The sequence below is a fragment of the Psittacula echo genome, assembly GCF_963264785.1.
Source record: "Psittacula echo genome assembly, chromosome: 3".
NCBI classification, from domain to species: Eukaryota; Metazoa; Chordata; class Aves; order Psittaciformes; family Psittacidae; genus Psittacula; species Psittacula echo.
This window is the reverse complement of record NC_137736.1, coordinates 88,218,110-88,231,464: the sequence shown is the minus strand read 5'-3', so window position 1 is coordinate 88,231,464 and position 13,355 is coordinate 88,218,110. Positions and strand designations below refer to the sequence as shown.

At 37.2% G+C, this 13,355-nt stretch overlaps 1 protein-coding gene across 3 annotated transcripts in view; it reads right to left on the bottom strand.

The window, feature by feature from the left end:
* Nucleotides 1-13,355, bottom strand: part of PCDH9 (protocadherin 9) — a gene marked incomplete at its 5' end in the record, with an annotated part of 738,691 nt that overhangs the window by 721,585 nt on the left and 3,751 nt on the right. The window lies entirely within an intron of this gene.

Below are 13,355 nucleotides of genomic sequence, written 5' to 3'. Positions count from 1 at the left end.
TGCCTGAATCAAATATGTGGTCTTGCAGGTAAGTTTGTAGGGGAAAATAAGAAGAAACAAAAAGAATGTTGAAAATGAGAGGATTCTTAGATGAGTGAAGCATCTCTGCAGGATATGAGGAACATTTTAAGAGGTATAAAACAACTGTTTACCCAGATTGCTTACCTAAAATAAACAGCACATCTTAAATGTGGCTTTAAAGGAATGGTAACCCTTCAGTTGACACACCAATGGATAATTTTAGAAGATGCTTTAATCAAGGTGGGACACATACACTGAAAAGCACATTCTCAAGAGTGGGCAGATTCAAATTACAGCACAAACAAAAATGGAGAAAGCAACTCATGCTCAGGACTGCTCGCAATGCTTGCAAAGGAAGAGGTATTTGTTCCTATTCTACTCCTTTATTGTCAACATGGAGTAGACTGTGAATTAAATATTTTATTTTGATCATGTTTTCTCCACAATGCTGTGGTTTACTGAAGCAAAAGTTGAATATGGGCACATCTGTACCATCACCACCATGACTTAATGGCTTGTGTTGAATTAGAGTTTGATTTTTAATGCTTCATATTACTCCACTTTGGGGGGATGACAGTTATAACCACTGTATGCAGCTGCAATCATTGATGCTATCATGCATAGTTTGCAAAACAGAAGCACCAACATTGAAGAAGGTATGAAAATGCATTGGAACCATATCAGAGAGTAACGCAAGCCTGGCAGGAACTATTACGGGTATCACTACTAGTATCACCAGGGATATATGTGAAAGTCTAGCAAGGACTTTAATTCAGCCACGGGACCAAATTGTATGGTTTTGCCAGGCAGTAGGGCACTTTACATCACTTTAGAAGTGTCAAAGGACCTAGAATAAGTACACATGTAATTCATACCCTCAAAGGCATCTTTACATTGAAAGGCAGTGTAACATGATTTTATACTGAAGTCGGTAGTGCAGTATAAAATCCTGCTAATGATAAGATGTTGTAGTTTCACCTATACATAGCCAGCTGAGATGAACCCCAGGTGTATTGTTCAGGGCTGACCTCAACCAGCTACATCAAGGTATGTAATACCTGCTGCTTGTCTCCACAAGGATTTTACATTTAAACAGATACCTCACCAGAGTAATCTTGATGTAAAACAAACCTCCCTTTTATTTATTTTTTTTTTTTTAATGAGGACAGAGCCTTAACAAAAATGAGAAAACACACATGTTTAAAAAGTTAGGTGTGTACAGCACAGTACAAATGTAAATAAGATCGTCTAGCCCAGTCGATTGAGTTGTGCAGAATAACACAAAACCTAAATTTCTTCTGTGTTTTAAAAGATTTCTAAGAGCAGCAAAATTTACAGGAGAAAATGCCATACAAATTTGCTTCACATATAGAAAAAGTAATACGACTTTTTTTTTCTTGTGTTTGCAAGATTGCATTGTCTGGTGCAAGATTTAATGCACTTTGTGAAAGTTATTATGCTGTGGCTTATAAGCTTCAGCTGGATGTGATAGTAGTTCAAATTTCATGACAGCATGCTAACTTATCTTTGCTATTGAAAAAACTAATGAGGTGGCAAATAGTTGCAGAGTGATGTTACATGCAGTGATATGCAGATTTTGCGAGTTCCTCATTATCTGTGTATCTGTACACATGCAAAAGTAATGAAAATCCAAAACAGGCAGCAAAAGCTTAAGGCTTTAAAACTGGAATAGAATTGTGTTAGTGTTTTCTAATAGAAATATAATATTTAAGCAATCTCAGAAAAAGCCCCTTGATATTTCATCTAGGGCTTTCTGCCAGGTCTAAGGTCTCATGGGCAACACTTAGGTAAAAATCACAATTAAACTAACATAGCAAATTTATTCTTGTGCTGGTTTCATTCTAGTCAAGGCAATGGCATAATGCTCAGCAGTCTTAAGGATTCTCTTTGTTACATAGAATCATAGAATCATAGAATAGTTAGGGTTGGAAAGGACCTTGAGATCATCTAGTTCCAACCCGCCTGCCATGGGCAGGGATACCTCACACTAAACCATGTCACCCAAGGCCTCATCCAACCTGGCCTTGAACACCGCCAGGGATGGACCATTCACAACCTCCCTGGACAACCCATTCCAGTGCCTCACCACCCTCTCAGTAAAGAATTTCTTCCTTATATCCAATCTAAACTTCCCCGGTTTAAGTTTGAACCCATTACCCCTTGTCCAGTCACTAAAGTCCCTGATGAATAGTTCCTCCCCAGCATCCTTGTAGGCTCCCTTCAGATACTGGAAGGTTGCTATGAGGTCTCCAAGCAGCCTTCTCTTCTCCAGGCTGAACAGCCCCAACTTTCTCAGCCTGTCTCCATACGGAAGGTGCTCCAGTCCCCTTATCATCCTTGTGGCCCTCCTCTGGACTTGTTCCAACACTTCCATGTCCTTTTTATGTTGAGGACACCAGAACTGCACACAATACTCCAAGTGAGGTCTCACGAGAGCAGAGTAGAGGGGCAGGATCACCTCCTTCGACCTGCTGGTCACACTCCTTTTGATGCAGCCCAGGTTACGGTTGGCTTTCTGGGCTGCGAGCGCACACTGCCGGCTCATGTTCATTTTTTCATCGACCAACACCCCCAAGTCCTGCTCTGCAGGGCCTGTGGCTTTTAATTGAAGGTGCTATCACAGCATCCCTATCAGACTCCAAATGTTATGAGCACTAGAAAGAAGCAGCACACAGGGCAGAGGGCTCTCCTGATCCCCAACTATCTTTACTATGGACAGAAGGAAGTAAGATTTAACACTCTTCAGGAGCTAGAGGATTCTCAAAATGAACTTCAAGAGTATTGAATACAAGCTAGGCTTGTATTCAACACTAGGCCATGAAAATGTTAAAAAATACCAAGTGCAAGCTAGTGAATACAAAATGTTTTTTAATGTGGTCACCACCGATCCAAAGAATGAAAGTTCTGAAATCAGGAATTACTTCTGTGACATATTTATGACACATAAAAATCATAAATGGCAAGAAGAAGTACTTTGTCTGCAACTGATCTGCACCATCTATGAAACCACTCTGCTGAAAAGTGCTCAGCATGCTGCTTTAAAAAAGCAGACTCAAGGATCACTGACATTCTGTATATTTGTATTGCTTAGGGCCAGATACATTTACTCCCTCAGTTCTAGTTACAACCAGAAGCAGCTGTCCCAGCCAACATCTCTGCAAATCCACAGTGATGAAAGTAGGCCCTATTTTCTCCTCTGCCAAACTTTCAGCTTGTATCTATCTAGTATCAAGTATCTATCTAGTATCAGGTATCTATCTAGTTTAGATGTGTTTTACTTCCCATATTATGCTTCTATTCAGATATACTTGCAAATGCTTCAGACCTCTGAATCTTAATGAAGCCGGTTGTTTCGTTAGAAGTCCTTACCTACAGCAATGTGTGGTTATAAGTTTGGCATGCTACAGCAGATCATACACAAATGTGCCACTTCTCTACTGTGGTAGTATTGCTGTGAGGGGAAATCTCAGCTTGCTAATATTTGTATACAAGTGGTCAGAGAATGAAAGATGAAATTAAAAAGAGAAATAAGAAAAGACAATGACAGTTTCTCATAAACAAAAAAGATGGTTAAGCATCAGCCAAGTAACTATGATTTTTTATATAATTTATAGTTGAAGCCTGAAGACTAAAGTACTACACAAGCCATTAGCTTCTTGGTACCCTGTGACAGATTAGAATACTTCCTAATCAACTGTTAAAGCACAGAAGGTGGCCAAAGCTTAGATTTGAGCAAAGATGAGTAATAGAGAAATCCAGGGACACTCAGCAGGTATGCTATCAATAGACACATCACAAAACCACAGGAGTGTATCAGTTTCTTAAAAATCTTGAAAAACACCTACCATTTGACAATTTCTCAGCCCAGAATTTGAAAAACCCTATTAAGAAAAAAAAGTTCTGATTTGTAATCAAGAGAAGCAGATTAAGAAGGAAAAAAAAGAACTGAAGCCACAAAATTATTAGGAGATACAAATTACTTGCTGAAGGTTCTGGACCACTCCTTTTCCTGGAGGCACTCTGAAAGCCTACGCAGCCCACCCAGAAGTGGTCACACTCTACCTGTTAAGTATTACAAACTGCATGAGGTTTGTTGCAATGTATTAATTCCATAGCTAAGAAAGCAAAAGTAAGTGTATTTATTTAAATCTCATTCATACAATATATTTTCATCTCATTTACATGAGATTGACATTCACACAATTCATACCACTAGTCATCTACAGCTTCATTGTCTACCTGGACTATACCAGTACTCTCAAAAGAATAGCCATCAGAAGTCGAACCAAACAGGATTGGGGTGAACCAAGGGTAGCTTCCCTTCACTATATCCATGTTTCTCATCCAATTCCACAGTATAGACCATCATTGCCGTTTTTAAGTCACCCCAGTTTGAGGAAGAAAACAGGGGTTGTAAAACAAAAATAAAATGCCAATCAGTAGCAGATCACCTATCTTGCTTGTCTCATTTTGTATTTCTCCTGATTGACAAGCTGGTGCTCTTGTAGCATACAAAGGCAAAAAAAAATCAGGCATTCATTTCAAACTGAAATGTTTGACAGATGTAACAGCTGTCTGAAACAAAACTGATGAAATTTCAAGTAGGAAAGTCCATGTCCTGTACACGGGAGACATTAAATTTCAACAGGCAAGGTTTACTGTCCTTAGACAGATGCAGATTTCTTTTCCTTTTTTTTTACTTATCTGGCAGTTGTTAAAAATATGGTCGATGACTAGGGCTTTGCTATTGGTGCACAGTCTACCTCCTGCTGCTCTGGATGCCACAGACTTCAGCGGGATTTGTGTTTCAGGGTACTGTTGTCACAAGCTGAAGGCAATTTCAAATTCTCTTACTGGTAACACGAGCACTTCACTGATATTTTAACCTGCATTTTTGAAATGGTGAAAGCAAAATAATCTGACAAGTGACTGAAAATTCATGCTGCTAGAGACACATATCTAAACCAGAGAGGTAAAAGAAGCATTTTTACAGTATAATGTGAATGGCTAGATATGATGTAGGGTAGAGACCAAAAGTTTACAACTTCCTTTTTTCCCTATTTACTTTCACAGAATGAGTTATTGAGTAGCATGCAGCACCAAGGAAAAACAGAAATACTCAAACCAGTAACAAGGCAAAAATACCTGGTGTTTCATTGCACCATCTTCCTAAAATAGACAGCTGCACAAATGGCCAGATAATGATTTATCAGAAAGACAGTAAGAGTCTTTCTGCTGATTCAGAAGCCTTGGAATTTGAGCCATAATCTAAAGAAGACCTTCCCAAAGGCAACTGTGCATATTATACATTCTTGTATGCATATACACTACTCAAATAACACCTTTACTTAAAGAAATACACACTCTTAGAACCCTTCGCTTGACCTCAGTAAGAAAACTGGACTGGATCATGCTTTTCACTGGTAAAGTGAAGATTATGGATCACACTGGATCATACTCTTCACTGGTGTGGGATGAATCTCACCCAACTGTATCCATCAGCTTTGGCAATCAGTTTAAACCAGCATATTTTCTTTAGGATGCAGTAAATCATGAACCCAGGGAAGCAGCTTAGAACTGACAAGATGAATCCCACCCTAGTGTCAAGAGAAGCATAATCAGGTATTCTGTGCACAAGTGCTATCAGCTAAGTATACTGTTGGAAATTATATAAATTATACTCTTTGTGAACATCATTTCCAGAAATTAGACTGGATCCTCAGTCAGAAGTTGGGCACCTGAAGGAACCATAATGTTCAGATATATTCATTATGCGCTACAGAGGGACTGGCATAACAACAGTACTGCTAACACCTACCCCACTGAATCGAAAACTACTAAAACCAGATGTTAGATATCACTTCCTCTCAGGCTTTGAATCTTATTCTACACATGAAGGAGGCGATGTCTTTAATTAAAATTCATGAGTCTGCACCCTTTTCTGGAGCTCCTGCACCCCTTCCTGTAAAACCAAACTTATGTTAAAACTTTCTTCCAAAAAATACTGGGAAGGAGAAGGTAGAGACTCACATAAACCTCAGTGTTGAAAATATTTTGTCATGAAGTTCAATAGCAAATCCTTTATTTCTCTTAAGGCATATGAATGAATAATCCCTCTAATAACCTGATACACAGGTCATATACAGAAACACATGTATCCTATAGATGCCTTTATACCAAAACCACAATTGCCTCCATAACCTTAAGTGTTTTGAAGGAACACAGATTATGAGGCAGGTATTTAGATTTATCGAGTTTAGCCATTTAAGAGAGAGATTACTACTAGCTACCAATCAACAAGAGGCTGTATGTAACACTGGCAAATATCATTCACAAATGAAACATGGTCTTCCTCTTACTCTTCAACCCCCCCCCCGGTTTTAAAGGCTATATGACCATATCAGGCATAAGGTAAAGTAGCTCATTTGATCAAAAACATTGGACAGGCAGTTATCTAACAATTTTTAACAACTGAGAAAAACAATCACAGAGTTTTCTTACTAATAACACACAAAAGCCTAGGAGTTACTAAGAATATCCTACAAAATTACAAATAAAAGTAGTTGTATCCAAGAATTTGGCTGGAAGGAATGAGGGAGAATGGATGAGTATTAGTTTGAGGCTACTAAATATTTTACAAGCCAATATCAATAGCAATCCTCTTTCAGATATCAGCCAATGAGAATTACCTGATTTAATTTTTCTGGAGTAGGGAGAGGTTGCTGTTTTAAAATGCTACCTAGATCTTGCTTGTGCAAATGTGGGAGAAGAAACAAAGGAATGAAGAAAAATCTGACACCTGATCCTCTGCATTTTATCAGATTCATCTCAGAATAAAATTATTTTTAATTCACTTGACTCCAAATTAATTTTACATATTTTTAGATTTTGGAAATACTATCTCAACATCATGCTATTACTTTTATGAAGAAGTTAACATCAGGAAGAGCTGCATATGGTGTAAATCAGACTTACTATGGTTCAGATTTAGCTTCAAATACTACTCTAAAAAAGGGCTTCTTATATTTCTCTTCTAGCAAGAAGTGTGCATACTCCAGAACAACTTTCAAGTAATAATATTAATATTTGTGCACAAAAAAAATCAGTGTGGCATTTTACAACAGAAATGGCAAAACTACACATCAGCTCATAGAAAACTACAGATACTACACACCAACAAATCCTGACAAACTCTGGATTACACAATTTTCCCTCTATGTAACAGAAGATGCAGGACAACCCACACCAAGACTTTAAAACAAATCTCCTTACACCTCACTAGCTGCAAAAGAAACAAGAAAAAACAAAGAATGGGCAACTTTTGAGACTAGTACAATTTAGACCCCATAGTATGTCTACAAATCAGATATTTAACCAACTTTCTCTGTATTATCATGCATGATTCATGATACTCAAGAACTGAAAACTAAATTGATAATGCAGGCCAAATCTTTCACAGATTTGAAAGTTCAGATTTTTTTAGTAAGATCAATATGACTTTAATATCAAAATTATCTGAATTCTTCAGTACTAGAAATAATCTACAAATGGTTTTGTAAGGCTACAACAGTGTTGCTATGCAAAACAATCATCTCATTTATTTATTTATTTGAAGTTTTCATAATTGCAGGACCAATGTAATAGTGCAGTAGTACCAATTTAAGGTGTGTTTTAATTATTGCAAATATTTTAGAACAACTTCTTTTGTATGAAATTTTAGTTATAAAAGAACAGTTAAGATGATACGCATTTTGCATCTAGACACGCCTTTAAAATCTCAGTTAGGCAAGAAGCTAAAGCCCCTTATGTTGTAAATGTCTTGCTAAAAGACACCAAAGGAAATGAACAGAAGAAGCCCCTTCACCCCATACTTCAGTAAAATATTATAGGATCCATTAATTTCTTATGTACAGCCTGGGAAATTTTTTTTCAGTCAATGGAAGGTCATCTCATGTAAACCAGAGATGAACTGATTAAATGTCCACATCAGTCTATCGGGATAAATCTCTTTACATACCTTTCACCACAGGCTGGAAAGTCAAAGCAATAATAAAAGAAAAAAGTAATACATGACTTTGTATGTGTTTGGTTTTCCTTCAGCAAAGACACAAACATTATAGAACACATGTGAGATGGCTGTACTTGAGTAGCAACTGAGACAACTTCTCAGTATAGATTTTAGAGATAACCATGATATTTTGTGGGAGAAGTGATAACAAAATTCAGGTATCACCTGTAATTCCTGCTAGATCTTTCACAACATGGTATGTCCATTTTCTCAGTTATATTCTGTATGTCCAGTGCAATTAAATGGTAGTGCAAGAAGATACAGCATATCCTGAAATAAATGAGACTTGAACTCAGGTATTCTTGAACTGAATTTGCCTAGATGAGGATTGGTCCATTAGGCATTATGCATCTGCCCTTGTACAGAATATGAATAAATGAGCAGTTCTACTGCAAAATCAAGAATCCTTCATCCAAGATGAAGCATTCTTACTTACGACTTGAAACCCGCATTTCAGACAGGTAGAGTGTGCCCATTAAAGAGCTGCTGAATGTAAATGGGTCACAGTTTTTGTATCTTTAACATCTGTTGTTTATACCCAAGAAAGCACATCAGGGGCAAGAAAATTAATTCCCCAATTGCTCTCAACCAAGTTAGGGAGCAGCAATAAACAGCTTACTGTAAGCCTCTAGCTACAATAAAATTGCTGTCAATAAAGTGTGGCTGATACAGTTTTGCTGTGCTAGAAGAATAGATTCTTTGGAAGTGAAAATCTGAAATGAAAACTAAAACTATCCTCCCCTGTTTCTATGCACAAAAGAACATTATCACAAAATTCCAATAGCCTTAAACTCTCAAGATCCAGTTCTCACTCCTGTGTGTGGCACAAATTTATTAGCATTTGTGAAACTTTGGCTTTGCACATTCAGGACAGATGAGACCCCAGTGATTCTGACAAAAATCTTTTGCATGGGAAACATTTAAAGAGAAATGAAGCGTGCTAAGCTTTTACTATCTGTATCTGTAGACACAAAATGTTCCCTGCTCTAGTTTAGCATTTCTACTGTCACGATTGAAAGCAGTATTATAGCTTAGGGTTATATTCAGATTTCCATTATAACCCCCAGTTTTCACATGCTCTTAACTTTCTGAAAAATTCTTCTTTTCAGCTGAAATTTCCCATGCTTGGTCTCAGCTCAAAGACGAATTTCTTTAGACAGTTGAGCAAAATATGTTAACCTATTTTTCAGTTACACAAGGATAGAAAAATACACTGTACATTTTCACCATTGCTAATATTTTAGTATAGATATATAAATACACAGAACTAGAAAACAGCTGGATTTCACATGCAGAGTTTTTCCTGGGTGACCAGTTCACACCCAAGACTAATATCCATGCTAACACATAAAACAAATTAAGCATAAAAAAGAAACAACAGAGTCCTTTTTTTCTTAATCTACTAAGTGGTAAAACAAGGCCACTAAAAATAATACCACACACGGAATTATGGAATGCTATGGTTACAGAATTTTAATATTTGCAGGTGGCGTAGGCTCTGCATTGCTGTTCCAATGCAGATTTCCATCAACTTATGCACCTTGAAATTGCCAGTCTCAGTCTATCAAATTAAGAGACATTAATGTTTTCAGCTTGTCTTTTCTCTTACATAAACCTCAAGGTTATAAATTTAAAAAACTACAGAGTAGGACAACATCAATTATGTTTGCCACAGAAAGCTTAAGTGATGTGCATTGATCAGTGGGAGCCGGCTACTCGTTTCTTGATCAGGCAAGAAGTCCATTGACTGAAAAAGGAGTAAAGTGAGCTCCATAGAGGTTATTGAATATATGATTAAAAACATACCTTAACATGGAACTCATTTAATGTGTCAGTCAAGCCCCCAACCCTTAATTTGTGACATCAGAGCACAGAAGAGGACAGTGTTAATATATATTTAGCTTTCTGAATCTAATAGAACTGTGAACATCTCCCAAATTTATAAGCTATCATCTTGATTCAGAAAAGTGCTTAAGAGTGTGCTTATGGCTGTCTTTCTTAAAGACAACATCTGAAGTCACTTGGACTTTAAGAATCTGCTTCAGTCCCACCACTTTAAACTAAAGTTAAGCACATGTCTAAACGCTATTTGATTAGGAATGAAGACTGAAGGTTTTGCTCATAACCCATATTGATACTTTGTGTGTGTGAGTGTGTGTGTGTGTGTTACTTGTTCACTGCTGTACTTTGAATTTTATTAGATGAAGTTGTTAAAATTTAACACTGGGATAACCACAGTAAATTTGGCCTAATTTCTTCCATCATTTAATCCATTGTTAATCTAATGACATTGAGTCAGAATTTTTTGTCTGTTTATTTGCTTTTTATAAAAGATCTTTCACACAAAAGAATACAACATGTTGTCTTCTACTGTATTTCTATGTAGCTGTTTGGTGTAGTGACTTACTAATTTGAAATGCATTTTAAAGTTCAATCAAATACTGAAAAGAACACTGATTGAGAAGCCTGCATAGATTTCAGTATTCTTTATGAGTCATAACACTGATTTTGGAAGCTTAGCTATATAAGCTGGTGGTGTGCAACATCCTTTCCATACTCCTAATTATGTGAATTAGCATTTAGAACAATCCCAAGTTCAAGTATTCAAAAATGCTCTTTTCAGAGCATCCACCAGGTTTACTGCAAGATAGGCACTTGAAGAAGGCTTTGGTTTTTATGCTGGGTACTTGTGAAACATCAGCCTGTGCAATTCAAAGTGACATACGAAGACTTAACCACAGAATTTCCCCTAAATTTACTGATGATTGCACAGAAATTGCCCAGCAAAAAAACAAAAAACAACCACAAAAAAAAAAAAAAAAAAACCAAACAAAAAAATCCCCCCCAAAAACCCAACTAAGAAATATGCATTGAAGTATCTATTTGTGAATTCTAAAAGCTTTTTGACTTAAGACCCAGTTCTTAACAGATTTCTAGGGCCAACCTCCCACTAAAAGTAACAGGATTTTGCTTGAATGAAGTCCAAGTGTTGACTTAGGTCTCAGCTCTCTATTAGTATTAATGTATCTGCAAGATACATTGCATGTGTATTTACCTTAGACTGAAACTGTAAGCAAAAATGGAGGATGCTGGTATTTCTTAAATATATATTAACCCTATATCTCTTCTTTCCCTATCTTAACATCCTCCACAATTAAAGCACCCTTTGCAAAACACATAAAGAAAACTTGTCAAATATATAGGTAACTTCATTCAACTCCTAACATTAGATACAGAGAAATGAATTACATTGAATCGCAAGAAAACAGTACAGTGGCATGGAACTAAGCGTCTCTTCCTAAAGGAATTTTAAGAAATGTTTTTCAGACACTATGGCACTAGCACCACTATTCAGTAAGATTTTTAAGTCTGAATACTTTGCTTAAAGCCATACTCTATCACAAATCTAACCCCAAAACACCTATGAAAGTGTATTTAACTCCTGTGATAACTGAATATTAGCTAAAATGCAACCTAATTTCAGGAACTACAGACAGAATAATAAGAAAGCTGCTAATGACTACTAACATTGCTGGCTGTACTCCTCCAGCCAAAAGTGACAAGAGGGAAGAAAAATGTTATGTTCTGTAACTCTCATCACTGGGTGGGGGAGGACAGTATCTCCTTTCCCCACAGAATAAAAATACAGAAGCTCAGTTAAGATAAGTGTCTACCTAAGAAAGAGTTATATTTTCAGTAACACGCAAGTTTTTGCAGGGAGTGATCCAAATCATATGAGTATTTGCTGACTCTATAAGACTTCAGTGGAATTTGAATCAGGTCCATATACAGGTATGATGACTGACACTATTATTAAACTGAAACCATGTACATGTTAATGTAATTAACAAAAGTAAAACTGAGAATACTATTAGTATTTTTTGTTTAGCTTTCCTCCCCTCTTCTTCTCCCCCCCCCCCCCCCCCATTCAATTGCACTGCGCAGAATTTATACATTCTGCCAGGTAAATAATTTTTGGGGTCTTAACAGCCAGTAGATGTTGTGGGGGATTAAGTTTGAGATTCCTAATAGAGTTTAGAAAGCTAATTAAAGCTTTCAGAACAGAAAAGGAAAGTGTGGGTTGTGAGTGTTAACATTTTGTAACTAAAACTGGGGAGAAAGCTACATCTGATTATCCACAGGTTATGCAGAGCTCTTCTATAAATTTGTTGGGTTTTCTTTTTAAATTGGCTCTTCTTTTTTAACTTACGCTGACAATATGTGTACGGTGCTGTGTAACAGCCTGAAAATGGCTCTGGGAGTCTACCCTTAAAATCTTTAGAAAGGTTAAGGTTTCATGAGAATCTACTGCAATGTTTTCAGTGTCTCACTGTAAGTACGAGTTGTTTTAGAGCAGTTACTTTGTGAGAACTGCCTTAAAAGTGCTTGTTTTATTCTTAGCATCTTGTTAGTGTGACACCTTACAGACAACCCAAAGTCAAGACAGTTCTGGGAACGTCACATTCATCTCAGATAAGGCTAATGCAATAGCAAGAGGATAACTTTACCCTAAACTTGGATACTGTCAAAATCCTTTTGCAAAGACAAGCCCAAATGTGTCTCACTTGATTCTCTAGGATTCAGATCTCTAATAAATTCAGACAAATCACCATCACTTGGAGGGTACAGCGCCAAGGGAACATGAATGCAGCTCCTAACACCTACAAAGTCAGTGCAAGCCAAAAACGAAGTGCTGAGGATGCTGCCTTGCAAATACACAAACTTAACTACTGGCCGCTCCAGTGCAACTCTCATTAAATAAAAGGCTCTCTGGCTGTAATACTGGCTTGATCCTTCTTCTTCCTTCCTTTCCTTTCCCCTTCCATCCCCCCATTCCCCAGCTACTGCAGGGCTGGCACCGGGCCAGCGCCGGCGACGTGGTACCTCAGCGCCATCTGCAGGCTGAGCCGGCACGACGACCCAGCGCCATGAGACAAGCACCAACAAAATAAATTAGACAGCACCGCGTTTAAATCTTTATTAGCAAGGAATTATTAGACCTAAGGAGAAGGGAAAAAAAAGAAAAAGACACCTAATGCGGGATTTGGTTGAAATATGAGTTTCTGAGCCTCCTAATCCCTCTTCACATGGTGTATTTCACAGTTTAAAATGAAATATGACAGATCGTTTATGTATTCCTAAAATGAGAAAATATTTACAATGGGCTTTTTTTTGTTTCCTGCATAATTCAGATGTATTCAGAGAATGCATTCCTTTCAAAAGTATGCTTTGGCCATTTTTTAAA